The sequence below is a fragment of the Linepithema humile genome, chromosome 7 (assembly GCF_040581485.1).
Source record: "Linepithema humile isolate Giens D197 chromosome 7, Lhum_UNIL_v1.0, whole genome shotgun sequence".
Taxonomy (NCBI): Eukaryota; Metazoa; Arthropoda; class Insecta; order Hymenoptera; family Formicidae; genus Linepithema; species Linepithema humile.
The window spans coordinates 16,734,992-16,751,110 of record NC_090134.1 but is presented as its reverse complement, the minus strand read 5'-3'; the positions used below and the strand labels follow the sequence as shown (position 1 = coordinate 16,751,110).

Genomic DNA, 16,119 nt, shown 5'->3' with positions numbered 1-16,119 from the left:
TAGAAAATATAAATATGTACATATATAACATATATACATACAAGATCTTTTGATTAAAATTTCAAAATCATATGGAACATCCGAAGAATTTGTAAAATTCAGTATTATCAAATTATCGCAACCCAATTTCACAAGTGAAGGTAGTTTCCGCGGCGTATGACAATTGCTTCCTTTTGACGCGCAGTTTCCACTTCCTCCGTCGGGACATTCCGTCGACGTCATTATGAAGCGGTCTCTCTGACGCCGACCTTAAATCGTCAGATATACACCTCAATGCCACAATCGCGCGCGCGATAATCCCTCATCAGGAGGCAACGTTGGGAATGTCACAGCCGGTGCCAGAGTTCGCAATAACTCCGTCGACGTATATACGGCCGAGGCGTCCATAAACGTAGATAACGTATCCCTCCCTACGACGAAGCACACGCATTCCACGACGATGCACTCTCCGCTCGTGTCCATCAAGTCGGGTCGCTTACTCGACGTTATATCGGCGCTTACCACGGCACGACGTGCTTCAACGAACCTGTCAAGCGCACGCCTTATTTCATCGGGGTCCGCAATTTCGGTTAACGAGTCGGACTTAAGTTACGCACATGTGCTGACGCCGCGATGTGACTTTTGAGGAATTCACCTCGAGAGATAGTAGATAGCGGTATCAGCAGTCGAGAGTCAAAGAATTCCGCAGGCACAATTGAATCAATTGCGTAAGATTTCATTCATTTAATAAAATAATATAAATAAAGAGCGACGTATAGAATCACATTGTGCAAAATGATATTAAATGCTCAGCACTATAAACAATCAACGTGCTTCACTGACAAATATTCAAGGTCGGTGATCTTGCTATGATTGCTTGTGGTCGTAAAACCAGCGGTGGAGTACATGAATTGGATTACGTGACATCTTACGAAGCCGGCAACTTTGCGGCGCGTCTAGAGGACCGCAATAAATGTATTATTAAAAGTTTCCCGTTTCATACAGAAAATGTTAGACAGAGGAAGAGAGAGAGAAAAAGACATTCGACGGCCTAAGTTAACCGGTGTGGATCGGAGGTCGCGTCATGTTCAACGCTTTTTCGAATAACGCCGGTCCTGGCGGGAAATCTATAAATCATAAGATATTCAGCCGACTGCAAAGGCAAACGAGTTCGAAACCGTAAAAATCTGAGGAAAAACTGATATGTCCGCCGACACGTATCGCCGTCGTTTACGAGAACTTATCGCGGGAAAAAGTATAACCGGCACATCGACGTTTAAGCCTATATTACATCGGAATTTACGGCGGATATTCATCAACTGTAATTCGAGACACGACTGTTAAATGAGAAGGAGAGAGATTAGATGACATCTCTACGTTCGGAGTAACTCGATGCTCCGCCCGTTATGGTCGTAGTTTCGTATTACGTCGTGTTAAGGAGTTCTGATGGGTGTACTGTCTCGATAAAGTCCGAAAGAGAGTAAAACGAATTGTGTAATTCTTAATAATTCTACAGATATCGGAGGATGAATGGAAATTAACTTCCGTTAGTGGGATAGTGTGCGCAGGTGTGCGGCTGGGAGCGATAATATTGGGGTAGATTAGAAAAGAGTATCTGGTTTTAAAGAGTAAGAATCCACACATTACTGGGGAGTGCGCACCCTCCTCGACGTCTAAGATTTTTTCACAATCCCTCGTAAAAAAAAAAGTTGTTACTAATTTATGTATTTAGAACGAAGTGGTAGAATTGATTTATTGAACAATTGATAGCTAGCTTTGTGAGAGCGATAAAATTATTGCCTCGATTTACTAATAGTTTTATAAATCTACGATTGATATATTTCAATAATATTTCATACAGCTTAATCATTTTGATAGTAATTTATTCCACTCAGTCCCAATAATAAACGGGCTTTGAAAACGGACTCGAAAAAAGAAAATCTTGATTATACTTTGAAATATTACGTAACGTTGATGTGTATAGTTGTCTTGACAATTTAAATCCGGCGTATCGCGTGTGTATACGTCCGAAGTAGGGTTTATCTTCCGCGGGATCCAAGATTTTTCACGAACAATAGATCGGGTGAGGTTTACTCGTCACGTAGCGAATATTTTTCAACGGCGTGAAGATCTTACTAGGACGAACGTAAAGCGGAAATGATTGTAATCGCCCCAGTTCATTCCTGATTGATCATGCAGACGCCGAAACACGTAAGCTGGTCAACTGATAATAAAGTTATATACAGCTTGTGCAAAGTGTGTATTTATGCATGTAACATTTACTGAAATAGAAAAATTAAATGTATTAAATATTTTAGAAACAAGTTTATATTTTTTAGCGATGCATAACAATGCACTGTATTTGCCTCTTTTTTATCGTTGTGCCATAATAAACTAAGAAATAAATTATTTAATAAACAATATTTCCGGAAAATATAGTAAACCTCCTATAAATGTTTCATCTGAGTCAAGAAAAGCACTCACGAAGGCAAGTGCAACTAAAATAAAACAGATTTATTAGCTCCATACAAAATAATTTAGCAGTTTACAATGGGAAGTTCGTGGAAACGACATAAAGTAGCACATCAATAAATGATGTCAATTAAAGCATTAAATTTTATTATCAGACTCTAACAATAAGTACAATGTAAAATTAATTAGGCATTGAACTCTCTCAGGAAAGTCAAAGCAAATTGATTGACGAATTGGTAATTAGTTTGAACGTTTACAGTCGCTCAGGACGATCGATTGCCAGTAAATAATAATAATTGGGCGGCTGTCACGAAGTTAGTGATCAATGATAATTAATCCAGAATTTACATAATTCTGTGTCAGATAAATATGATGATTAATAATTCCGTGCTATCTAATAAAAGTATAACGGTTCGCTCGCTATCACATATCGCATCTTACGTATTTAATTCACACAACGCAACCGTGAACCATGAAACCGATTATTAACATATTCGACTAATTCGAGTGACAATTTTATCGATGAATTATTAAACCATTCCGACACTTGGCATTTCAACGAAAACGACATTTCCCCGGTCACGTGCAGCTTTTTTTTTTCCCTTCCCCAGACTATAGTAAATCATATCTAACGCAAGTGTCGTTCAGTTCCGCGATAATAAATATCGGAGAACCGGATCAGCTATTGGAAGGAAAAAAGTTATTGAAAATGGAGCTTGCGATGGGTCGGGCTGCAAAAATTTACCAAACGTGACTCTTTCCAGGGAAACGCACGCCAATCAGGATTTTCGAATTTCACGTTCCACGGTAATTACGAGGTAGCGCGAGGTTTTTCTTTTTCCATCCTCGTAACGCCCGCCCGCTCTTTCTCGCTCCCTTCCGACCGGGAACGTGTTCGGGCATTGCTCGTGACACAATTCGTTCGTTAACCGCGTGAAATAATAATTATTATCCCGCGGGTAGCCCTGGGCGATCGCACGAGCTATCTGACGGGGAGGAGCAAACGAGTGGATGATATTTTATACAGCGGAACAGTCGGCCTGAAAATTGATAAATCGCTCGTCTCTCGTACGTTGTTCCCGCGGACAGTCCGCAATCGATGATAAAGTCGGGAAAAGGTCATTGATCGACGGAATATTTCACGTCGAAAACCGAAAACTGTGAATAGCGAAAAAAGGCAAATAATAGATCATAGGAATGAGCGACCGCGGTCACGGGGTCGAACCTCAGTCGCTAGTTCGAACTGTGAAAGCGATTTTATTGAGCTTGGAGTGAAACATTCAATGGAAAATTTATTTCAAACATCCTTTTATTTGGTTGTTTTTTTAACCAAAGCGGGATTTATTAGACTTTAACGGCGCTAACAATGATTTCCGAAATACTGCGCGACGGATTGGCAATGATAATTAAGCAAGTTACGTAAAACAACGAAAAAAAAAAAACATCATTGTTGATTTAACATCGCGAAAGAATAATATGCAACGGTATTTATTTAACACTATTTTATTTCGCATTCGATTGTTTATCAATGAGCAAATTCTTGTTTTATTAAACTATTTATTAATGCACTGTTTATCGACAAACGTACAAACGCGTCTATATATAAAAATGGAGTAATCGTTATTAAATTCATCGTAAAATCGACAATTCATCGGTGTTTATGCCGGTTACCTTTTATGGTCCGAGTTGTAAACGTTATGCAGTTATCGGCTCGTTTTGCATAGATAGTGAAATTCTTTCGAATGCCAATTGTCTAGCTATCCTATTTCTAGCGAAATAAACGCAGTCTGTCTACGGATTTTACCGATGGCGAAACGATCGCGCTCGACCGCAGCACTCGTAACTTCGTTTCAGAATTTCATCGACGTCGATTAACCCAGATACGCCTCAGGGCCAAGTCGAACCGCAACTGGGGTTTAAACTTTAGTAGTTTATTTAGCAGTTACGTGCACTGAAACGTTCTAAATAGTGGAGTGCTTTTCCGCGTGCAGCACATTATAACAAGCTCGTTTCGTCAGCGATGTACCAAAGTGCACCAATGGCTCCAATAAATTATTTAAATGTCACGAAGAGTTGATTGCCATGAAAAAAAAAAAAAAAAAAAAAAAAAAAAAAATACTGGTCGATTTCGTATTACGCGATCTTGCAGATAATTTAGCGGATTGTATTTTTGAGTAATATATATTCAAAGATGAGAATGTAATTATACTCTGCTTGCATACAATAACGGATTATTTTACATATCAAAGAGAGCCATGAACAATAACTATCAGCATATGTTTAAAACATATATTCGGTAATACTCGATTATCAGTGCAAATAGAATGAATAATTCGGTTTCACTATATTAACTTTTAAACCGAGAACAATGCATTGTAATGTTTCGTACAATGCGCTCGCGAAAGAAATTCGTATCTACGCATGATTCCATTAATGTATAACGACGTTATGGACAATGAAAATCTCGAAAAACATTGAAATAATTATAACAATATGTCGATATCATAATGATATCATATATTATATACGGTTAAGTGCTGTATACTTCTCGAAAAGAGCGAATGCTTTTAAAATACATTCGGCCATTACGCCGACTACTAAATTTCATAAAGTTTACGCATCGTTTCTCGTTTGAATACGTTTTACGGGAAATACTCGAACGCGCGAGTTCGTGTTCCACCGGCTACGCGTTTCCGTGTAATTCCCATGCACTTACTCATAATCGGGCCTCATGATTTTCTCAACTTGCACGACAAGATTCTGATCGGTCGACCTCGTTTCCGTCTCAAGTTTCCGGGGTTTATGAAATACGCCGCTCCGTAGCTTTCAGATGAAAACGTAACGTCGTTCTGGCTTTAGTCAACGCCGAAAGGACGGAAGTTGGGCCGATGAAACGCCAGGAATTAATGGAATGTTCTCGCGCGTTACCTCTTCTATAAAACTTAGCACAGCGTTTCCGTAGTCGTAAACGATTTCCAGACCATGCCGTTAATGCATCGCGGCATACCTCTGACGAAAGACGACGGTTACCCTACTTTGCGAGATCCAACGAGACGTGTGAAATGCATAACGGTTTACTTACAGCGCTTTCGAGCGCAATATTAAGATCGGTAAATTTAGTTTTAATTTATATCGCCGTAAATAGAAAAGGATTTATTTTACACTAACTATCGCATTTTTTCTCATCGTGAAATCGAAAAATTATTATTCGTAGCATTAAAATTCAAATTCGTCCAATTGTGCAATCTCTCGTATTGTATTATATTTTTTTTTCCTCGTCGTAAAGAAGCATTTTTCACGCATTGTGTGGTTCGATAAAAAGAAAAAAAGAGTGCTATAGAAACCAGAGATCCGTCCTTCGTCGGCAATTTGTTATGCTGTGCTATCGTTCTTAGGTACCTACATGGTTCGTTTGACCATCTCGCAATATTCGCCCGCTATACACTACTACGGATATACGGCACAGTCAGAGCATTATGCACCGGGCCGAATTGTCCGGGAGGAACAGCTTGGCAATCCTCTCGGGCGAAAACCATACGATCGGGCTCTACACGGCGTTCCAAATCTACCGCAAATATACTTCTAACTGTAAACCCTTCGGTAAATCTAAAGAAATATTTTATAAATGAAAATTGGATTTAAAGTCTTTATCTGCGTCACTTATGATTTTTCGACGTTAAATATTTCGGCAATTTAATCTTTTGAAGATTTATCAAGCGTTATAAATTTTGTTAAAGCAAAGATCATTCAAAATTTTATTATTTATTAATATTGTTAAAAATTGTAAATCTGTCTTCTGATTCCTTGAAAAAATTTCTAATAGCAAAAATAACGTAGAGAGTTCAAATAATAAAAAAATTTTTTAAACGTCTAAAAAAATATATAAAAAATGCAGATACTTTGAAATATTTGAGCGATGTTTTTGTGTTATTTGAATTAAATTTGAAAGATATACACGGTAGACAGTCTCGCTAGCGTGAAACAGCCTGTATAAGCATAAGCGGATACATCTATGGCTACGGATGAGGATCTTCCGAAATGCATTCTCGCTGATGTCGCGAGATGTGTTGGTGGTTTCTTGGCAAGACCGCAACTGTCGGTTATCTAGAGAGAAGTAGCTGCATGTTTTGCGTCGGATCACGTATCTCGCACGGATAATTGATTGTACGTAAATAGTGCAATTTATATACCTCTAGATTGTGTGTGTACACGATCAAGAATGATTTAGGGGCCGAATATTACCGCGAACAAAGTGCTTCGAGCATGCAAACTATGCTTCCGCTATGCGCAATTATTATTTGTGTTTCGTAAATCTTCCCGCACTTTGCACGCATATAACAGCTTTATTTATAACTTAATTTCCTCCAGAAATAAGTGTGTACGCCTGTACTGTTCTCGGATTTGAGTATAAAGCATGATAAATAACATTCTGGCCACTAATTATGAACTTTGTTGCAATATGTTAAGTCTGAATACACAAGAGACTGTGAGTTTAATTTTTCCGTCTGTACAATAATTTTTCATAAATCCGTCTGCTTCTACATTTTATCGTTAAAAAAAGCTCGTAATTTATCTAAAATTTGCATCGCGACAAAGTACAGATTTGGATTAACACCGCGGAATAAAATATATCGAGATCAAGACATTGTACATATAATACAAAAATGCACGATTAAAAAAGCATATACGTCTTATGATATAAGCAATACAATACCAGCTGTAGTTTTATGAAGCTTATCGGAATAAGTCGCGCTCACACTTCGAAAGCGCGTAATTTCTTAGCCTGCAGTCTCACGCCATACGTCGCCGCGCTCGTTGTCGTTATTGCATTACAAAGCTTTTCGCGTCGCATTAACTCGTAAAGCTCGTGCTCGCGCAAGTCGTCCAGTTTCTAACGCGGTAGCATGTAATGGTATATCGTGACTGCAAAGCCGGCCAATCGATCGTGAAAACCTGAATTTAAAGTGGAAAGGCTCGACTTACAACGAGAGATATCACCAAGAAGAATGAAGGGGAAGTACGTTTACTTGTGATCACAATCAATTTTAATAAAGAACAATTATGAGTTTGCTTGAAATATTTTGCACGAATAAAAAAAGCTATCTTGAAAGAAAAAAATAAGAATATTCTACAAGAACAAATAGCGATATATTGTAAGTTGAATATGAAATGCACAAAGTGAAATTTAAGAAACTATAAAATATTCAATGATAAATCGTAAAACTTTGATGATAAATTTATAGAAAAAATATATATTTAACGATAAATTACGGGGAATTCTTGATTAGCCGGGAACTTCTTAGTTGTCAATTACAATTCACATTGTACGACGCCGTGCTCCAAGGCAATTTCTGGGAAGCTTCCCGAGAGCGTGCTGCGAGTATATAGCAAAGTCGTGTCAGTATTATACCCGATGCGGTCGTTTCTGCAAATCATTCGGTTACGGAGCGTGTAATAATGCACGATTATTGTGCGCAACACGCTCAGGAAATTGACGGTTCACGGTGCTGGGAACCTGTCTATAACGATTATTGGAGCGTCGATGACTAGGAAATTGACGCCGATTGGAATCGTCGAATTCTCGCCCTAGGCGATCAGCGTTTTTCGCGAGGTGGCGAATCCTCTCCGACAGGAATTCTCTCAAGCCAACGGTCTTTTCGGTTAGACGATGACGGAAAATTTTCTCGCACACACGTGTGCGGACACGTGTCTGAAGTTCGAATACACGCAGTGCGGGATACGCCACGCGCCGACCGAAGGGTGTCGCGTGTTAGTGACGACTGTCATTACCAGGTGTCAACATTGGTAGTAATACCCCCTGTTCTGGCGGGTGGCGTGTTTTCGTTGTTGTTCACTGCACTGTGAAAAACTGTTCAAATCGTATTTAAATTGTGTATCAAAAAAATAAATTGGAAAAATTTTGTATAAAATTTCTGACAATACAATTTTATTTTTTATAATTTAATTTACCTCTTTTTTTTTATTTCTAAAATAAAATTCTTAGTATTTAGACATATTTCTAAAACGCTTATATCCGATATTAGTAGTAAAGAGAAATATAGCGGTTAAATTAAATTATATCGTGTACGGCTTTTAATTATGTTACGAATTGGATTGTGAATCGCGAGCCTGCAGTTAATTGCTGAAAAAGTTGAGCATGATGGATACACCGATCCTTATCCTCGCGGAATCGTATGCGTTTACTTCACTGCCCTTACGGCGCGTCTTGGCGGGTACGTTCGTGTTAATGAAAGAGGATTTCGGTGTTTGGAAATGCAGCGTACCGAACCTAACACGCGATATTATCCATTCCCCTTTGATACGACTTGAATGGTGGTGCTCGGCTGAGTCACGGTCAAAGTCAGATACGTGCATGATACCCGCAAAGGGCAGAAAAACACCACCGACGACAGAAACATCCGGTTCCGGTTACGCGGGGAATGCGAGTTTCCCCCAACCGGGAAAACTTTTCGTTCATTACCGAGTGTGAAAAACATGCGCCGAAATGTATCACATCGATGACATCGCTATTTTTCTTGTATACGAAGCTCGATGATTTATCGTATCGTACGTGAATCTTCATTTATTGAGATTGATGCTAATATATCGACTAAGAGCATCAGTTATCACTTTCATTATTTTTATAATCTATTATTCTTTGACGTTGTAGATTAATGAATGCTGTTATTAATAACTGCGCACAATCAATAATACTGTACAATTTTTCATAGTGTTCCATTTAATGCTAATTGACGGTGATTTGATTCGTCGAGATAGCGCAATTGAATACAACATAGCGGTGCACGTTTCAGATTCATACTTGCGATTTACTCTATCTTAACGATGATGCGCAACAGCACTTGAGAATTACGTCCGACATTATCGGCCAAATGTGTGTGACATCCAATTTATTGCGCGAGATCCTAAACTGTAGAAGAGCGCGGAGAATATTTACGGTCCGTAACGCAGTTATGACCACTTCTCTTCGATATTACGTTGCCATTCAAAGTCTCGCTGCCAAATGCACCTCGGGGAACCCGATAAACGAGCTCTTTGTACGATCCATAATCAACATAAAACGGACAAATAGAATTCGCGTGATCGCAGTTTTACGCTCGCGCAACTTCATCTTGCTGTGCGCGTCCGTGTTCGTTAAAACGAGCCGCTCTCGAAAATAAATTGCGGCGACCGAAGCTCCGAGAGAGTAGAGATCGTTATGGTAACGTCAGCGATCGCGCCGGCGGAATCGGCGGTAAAACATTAAGGGCACACCTTCCGATGCTTCAAACGGCCCTTTGAAGGTCGCCGGTTCAATATATGCCGCTCTCCCGACATCGGGAAGTCAGGAAGTTTCACTTTGATCGAGAGCCTCGGGAATGATGCAAACGAGGGTTCATCGTGCTCGACCTAACGAGGATTCATTTATCTCTCGGCTGGTGTATAAACGTAAATTCCGCCGTTCCAACTTATTCACCGTAATACACGACGAGCGCCGCGAGTGTCTCTCATTGGACCCGCGCGCGTTTAATTGTACGACGCGAGTATGGTAATTGGCCCTCCTTATTTATAAATGAAAAATTGATGTCCGCAAGACGCGACGGCGCACGGCGCTGTATAAACCTCGTCTGCGAAAGATTCCATCCCACTGTACAATTTCTCACTGTAGCGTTTCTTAATGTCCGCAGATTTGTCATGGATCATTCATAATCGTGTTATTTATCGTTCACTCCCTGTGAAGCGGATGTTTTAGTGGATTCTCTTAGTCGTTGTATTATTATTATTATTATTATTATTGTGTTTGTAATTTAATTTTATATTATATGTTATATTAAAAAACTTCAATTTTTAAGTTATAACACATAAGATTATCATAAAATAAATTATTTTTAGAAAATTTATTACTTTGAAATACGATCTGTACGATTGGACATCATAGTTTTTAAATTGAAAATCTGCTGATACAAGTTTATCTTTATATTTCTTTTATATTATATATTATATTATATTTTATATATTTTTTTCATATTAAAAAAAGTTATCCTCTTATCTTACATTTTATATTATTTTTGTTACAGAAGCAGCAGCAGAATTCTTCAGCGCGGGTAAGTACCATTTTCCGTGAAACCGCACGCAGCGCGACGAACAATATAAACGGTAATGCAATGCAAGATCTGTCCAATTAAGCGCACGTATTGAAAATACAAAATACTACAGAGAATAATCGATGCGTTTAAATAGAAATTAAAATATTGCTCGTATTTGAGCCCCTGGCAATCGTGTCATCGACAAACGTGTTAATGACCGTACTAATGAATCACGCGCAGTAACCTCGGCATCGACGCTCGGTTATATTACATGTGATTGACATTAATCAAGTGCGCTGAAATTTGATATAACGATTTAAATTACGTTTTTCATGCGTCGCATATCGCCTATACGATAATATCCGATATTTTGCTGCTGTTGCGTTCGAATATTTCGCGCAAGGCCCGTACGGATAATATCGGTCGAGCAAATATTTAAAATGTTGTTTGTTCTGGTGACATCATTAGTGCATTATTGCATCCGTACTGTAGGCCATGGTGTAAAGAATATAAGGTGAAGCATTCCGATGAATGCGCAGTGGTTCAAAAGTAGTGGGGAACAGCGAACCAATCAAATATGCCCGGTGATGCAAAATTCAATATGGCCGGCGCACGATAGAATCAGTTACATAGTTTTGACAATGATTGACATCGGTGGCTATCACTTGTGTGCATGTGTGAATATTACTTGTGAAGTTTTGACAAGTCGACGACAAATTTTCAACCATGCCAAGTTGTTTCGTGAGAAATTGTAAAAATCGGACAAATTATATATTCAGCAAAAAAGTGAGATATTACTCGTTTCCTCAAGATCCTGAGCTGCGAAGAAAATGGTTACAGGCTTGCCAGAGGGATGAAAATTCAAAGATTACATGTGGTTAGTAAATATTACATTGCATTTACATTTTTCATATTAATAAACATATAATAATTGTATTGTTTAAATATATTATTTTTAAATAACTTACTACATTTATAATTGGCGCGTTTCCTCATCGGGCAAATTTGATTGGTTGAAATTTGAAGTCGCCGCCATATGCGCAATACTTCACCTTACATTCTTTACACCATGCTGTAGGCTATATGCTGTTGCTTGCTACACGAGACCGCTGACCATCGTATCGACCGTTAGAATTATATCGACAGCTTCGTCATATTTCGCGTTTTGAACAATCTTTGCACACACTTCAACATGACGACAGAATTTAATTTCGATAATTATTTACTATTGTCAATTACCTAAAAGTTGGTTAAGTTAAAAAAATATATTTTTTTTAATGCGGATGGATATCTCAAAATCCTTATCTCGTTGTTTTATATACAACAATATACAACATATATACTGCAATATACAACATGTTTTGAGCTCGTAAGCAAAATCTATCTCACAGTCCTATTTTAAATACAAATAGTATATTAAAAATGCCCAAGAGTACTCCAGATTCTTTCAACTTTAAGATTTCGCAAGTAACAATAAGTGCGAAGTGCCGAGTGAGAGAGAATATTTTTTTAACGACACCCAGTTGGATTTCTTTCAAGAAATGCGTAACGATGCGTGCGATTAGATAACCCACGTACGATCGAGATACATGTGACATTATTCCCACGGGCAAACGCGACAGGCGTTTCCGATCGTAACGCAATATCCCGTGGAATCGACACGGTAATATTTCCATGAGAAGCATTAACGACGCTGCCGAGATTCCTCCACCTTTGCGACTACCTACCTCCCTACGCGGCTGTAAATACATTTCTTTCGTCGGAAAACGCCATGCCCGTCCCGTGTCCCCGAGGAAATCGACTCCAAGCGCGGACAGCTAAGTTTGGAATTTTCAACTCCCGGCAGCGACGGGAAAAAGTGGGATTATGGGGTGCAAAGAGAAAGTTATATCCGTCTCGACATTCCTTAAATCCAATGTTTTTATTATTCAATGCATCGAGTTTTGCTGCACAACCTTAACTGACGCAATTATTGAATTTCAATAAACAAGAATATACAGGGTGTTCCATACCAACCGTATTATGATACGGTATCGATATAATTTTTACTTAAAGTTAATAAAAGTATTATATAATCTATTTTTGAATTTGTTATATAACATAAGAAAAATATTAGAACTAGAGTATGAGTCACTATAAATTATGCAAAACAATATTTATACAAACTATCTTTATGCTTGTTTTTAATTTATTTTCTTATTTGCATACTTTGAAGCATTCTCGAAAATATTACTTTATTTCTTAGAATCGTTTCAAGATTATAAAAAATAGTTACAGCTTTGCGGCAATATCCTTTGCGTCCAAAGTATTACTTTTTTTTAAATTGTATGCTGTCACAATGTTTCCAGAAAATATAGATAACAGATAATGAAGTTAAGTTTGTGAGTCGATCAAAGGGTGGACGGGAAAGTGGAAGCATCAGCGCATGTTCGTATGTTATTACGCAGAAAAATCGTTTTGGATCGTGAATATTGAGAATCTCGAATGCACACATATTTGAATGGCGATAAGTGTAGACACTTTTACGTTTTCAAATCCTTCTTTATTCAATGCAATTACCTCCTTGTGCACGGATATCCGATGTTCCACCCACTTTGTATTCAAATCCACGTATGCCATGTTGGAAGCACTCACGTGCGAACAAACCGCTTATTCCTTATTCCACGAACGAATATAAACTATTCACAAACGATACGAGCGGAATACAGAAAGTACCTATTTATTCGATCGACGGGCGTTCAGCCCTTACGCTCATCAAACTGAGAGCACTGAGCGATTCGTACTTCTTCTCCGTCCCGAGATATTTCTTGAATAAAATATTTCTTGAATAACTCTACCGTTCTCTTATGCACGGATTTCGTTAATGCCGCCGTGCGTTTTCACTTACGACAAAGCGCACGTCTTTGATTCGACAACAGAGTCCGAACAGCGCGGAAGGCTGAAAAAAGACATAAATAAAACGAAAAAAGTTTATTTATATAAAGGAAGTATTATTGAGCCATTTTGCAGAATGCCTCTTTCGATAGTGTTATCCAGTAAGAATAACGCAGGATATTACAAGGAAGTTTAGTTCGCGCTGACGACGTTTTTCGCACACTTTGCGCCGTGAATGGTAGCGGATCGAAGATCATTCTATTTCGCGTAAACGACACAGTAGAAAGCTTCGTTTCCGAGACTCGTCGTTGTAAATAACGAAGAAACGATCAAGGAGATCGAGGTGTCTATCCAGTTACGACGATAAAGTGGGGAACACCTGTAACGAAGGTGCTCGCGGCGCGAGGTGGCGAGGGGGCGGGGAGTGGGAGGGAGGGGGAGGGGGACCGAGAACAGACACGGCGCGAGAGAAGGAAGCCGGGAGAGGGGTGACAAGGTTCCTGGTAATTGTCACCGTTGCTCCGCCATTTTCATCACAGGCCAGGGGCAAAGCTTCCTGAAAGCTCTACAAATTGCGTACCCCTTGCGTTCCATTCACCGTGAAGCCTTGGATGGGGAGCCATAAATTTTCATTATTTTATAGTCAACGCCTCGCTTATATCCGCAACAAGCGAGACAAGAAAAGGCAGAAAGGAGAGACACGAGGAGGAAGAGACAATGAGCGAAGAACAGGCGCGGTAGGGAGGGGGAAGGGGGGTTAAAGAGGGAGGAACAAGCGAAAACTCTTGGCACGAGATACGAAGTCCTGCACCGGCTCCATTTTGCCTCGCTTTTGCATGCCGCTATAATCGCGCGTTCTGTTATTATAATTTTTATATATCTTTCACGCATTCGATGTTTCTCGTTACTTGATTCTAACTACTTTGCAGCTCTCCGCTTCGATTATCGGTGCTATGCCTCGCGGCACGTGTTGCATTTACATCAAATATACAAACAAATTCGTTCACTCTAAATCCGTAGAAAAATCCGTACATAATGAAAAGTTACCGGATGAATAAATCGCAGCGTTGCTAATAATCATCGGGATGCCGATGAAAGGAGCCTACTCGACGTAAAAGTCATATTTCCAAACTTTCTTTTTTATTATACTCCTCCGCGCGACCATTTTTCGTGAGTGCCGTGAATACGTGCGGAACGATAATCACTAATACTTCCACCGGCGCCTTTTGCTCGCCTCTCCGCGGCAGTTTCCCTGACTTTAATTCCACGACGAGCTCCCAGCCTTAATAAACTTTTGCCTTCGCCTCCGTCGAGGGAGACCGAGCTCGGCCTTCGTCAAGAACTCTTTGTCGCCCGACGTCGCGTCGTGAAAGCCTCGTGACCTTGGCTACCACGTGGAAACAACTGTGGAAAGACCCTCGTGGTGATTTACACCCCCGCCCGTAGTGCGCGACTTGAAGTTTCCAACGAGACGCCGCGGTAGGTGGGTGAGTTACGCTTATTAATTGACGATTTATAATTGCCGGCAGCTAGTCCGGTTCGCTGTATGGGGGCGAAACCGAAGTTGCGTGCGCCCCCCAAGGTGCTGCCACTAATAGGGCGGTATCCCGACGTTTAATTAGCCTGCCGCGAGATCTATGGATCCCCCTTTCGCGCGCTGCGTTCCTCATCTTGGCCCTTCCCCGATCGCTTTCTGCACTCCTCCATCTCTTCTCGTAGATGAAATGCTGAGGATTCGGCAAAACCGCAGCAACATTAAGGTTCCGCAACCCAACAAGAAAGTGTGAAACACAGGTATATTTGTAAAACTACATCTAAGATAATGTTTGAAAATGGTAACTTTTAATCGTTTCCAGTATTTCTAATTTAATTACAAAACAACGTGTTATTATTTTTGAGATGCAAGATTTAGAAAATTGCAAAATCTATTAATATTTCGTGATAGCTGAAGAGAGTTTTAAATACCTGACGTTGCTCCGAGCTAAATCATTTTTGCTCGCAATAAAGTCGTCTTTACATCATCGGCTCACCTCCGAGGCACGCGGAGGTGCAAAGGTCGATTACATAAAATATCGTGTGGGAGAGTCGAACGTTGCCTGATACCATGCGGCCACCCATGCGCTTTAATTTATTATAGTTGCTTAGCACGAGGATCCCCAGGGCTGATCGTGGTTCCTTAGCGAGGCACGGAGCTAGGAGTTCGTTGTTTCTAACCAGTTTGTAATATACTGTGATTTTTTTTTCTCGACTGCGCGTCTTCAGGCTATGAAAAGTCGGTCGTTGCGCTCTTTTGGCCGTCGTTAACGCGTTTAGACAGGCGATTCTTTTTTACGAGTCCGTGAACAGGGGTGCGCGTTCCCGAATCGCCCTCGAAGCACGATAGCGATCTCGAAGGGTGGTGCCCGAATGCGTGTGGGCGTCGTACGGACGGGTAGACGGCAAAGAAGGAACGGGGAAGGGGTGTCAGCGCGGAGAGAGCGGAGAAGGATGGCTCGTCGGTTACAAATAACCGGCCTAAGGCCGAAATCGCTGCCCTGTATCGCGCAATGAATTATCGCCGTCGCGGGCTCTGAATTAAAGTAATCGGGCATATACACCCAGCGGGGGCACAATACGTAAGACGGGATAAATGGACCTTCTGCCTTGCTTCGCCTAATGTATACATTTAATCGTTTTGAGTGTTGTTCTCTGCCATAGTATGTAGGCCGCA

At 40.1% G+C, this 16,119-nt stretch overlaps 2 protein-coding genes across 7 annotated transcripts in view; one reads left to right on the top strand and one right to left on the bottom strand.

Annotated features, from left to right (window-relative positions):
• Ten-m (teneurin transmembrane protein Ten-m) overlaps positions 1-16,119 on the bottom strand; it is a 554,800-nt gene that overhangs the window by 250,746 nt on the left and 287,935 nt on the right. The window lies entirely within an intron of this gene.
• The window catches only part of LOC105670001 (sialin), a 195,127-nt gene that overhangs the window by 29,289 nt on the left and 149,719 nt on the right, over positions 1-16,119 (top strand). For both annotated transcript variants that reach the window (XM_012363265.2, XM_012363263.2), the window contains exon 2: positions 10,527-10,553. The gene's annotated coding sequence lies outside the window, so the exon portion shown is untranslated. The remainder of the gene's footprint in view (positions 1-10,526; positions 10,554-16,119) is intronic.